Source organism: Perca flavescens, chromosome 7, assembly GCF_004354835.1.
Source record: "Perca flavescens isolate YP-PL-M2 chromosome 7, PFLA_1.0, whole genome shotgun sequence".
Lineage (NCBI taxonomy): Eukaryota > Metazoa > Chordata > Actinopteri > Perciformes > Percidae > Perca > Perca flavescens.
The window spans coordinates 34,542,200-34,542,538 of record NC_041337.1 but is presented as its reverse complement, the minus strand read 5'-3'; positions in this window follow the sequence as shown (position 1 = coordinate 34,542,538).

Here is a 339-nt window from a genome sequence, read left to right as displayed (position 1 = left end):
GAAACAAATCAAAAGCCGTCTTGGTTCGTCTTTCCACTGTTCCAACAATCACCACTCTGGTTTGGTTGAAATAAACCCTTAATTCACCCATTTACATGTGGAGATATGCTGGCTCTATATACGCTAAAAGTCCTGATTATTTACATGGGGTCTGGTGGAAATATGCTGGCTCTATACACACTAAAAGTCCTGATTATTTACATGGAGTCTGGTGGAGATATGCTGGCTCTATAAACGCTAAAAGTCCTGATTATTTACATGGAGTCTGGTGGAGATATGCTGGCTCTATAAACGCTAAAAGTCCTGATTATTTACATGGAGTCTGGTGGAGATATGCTG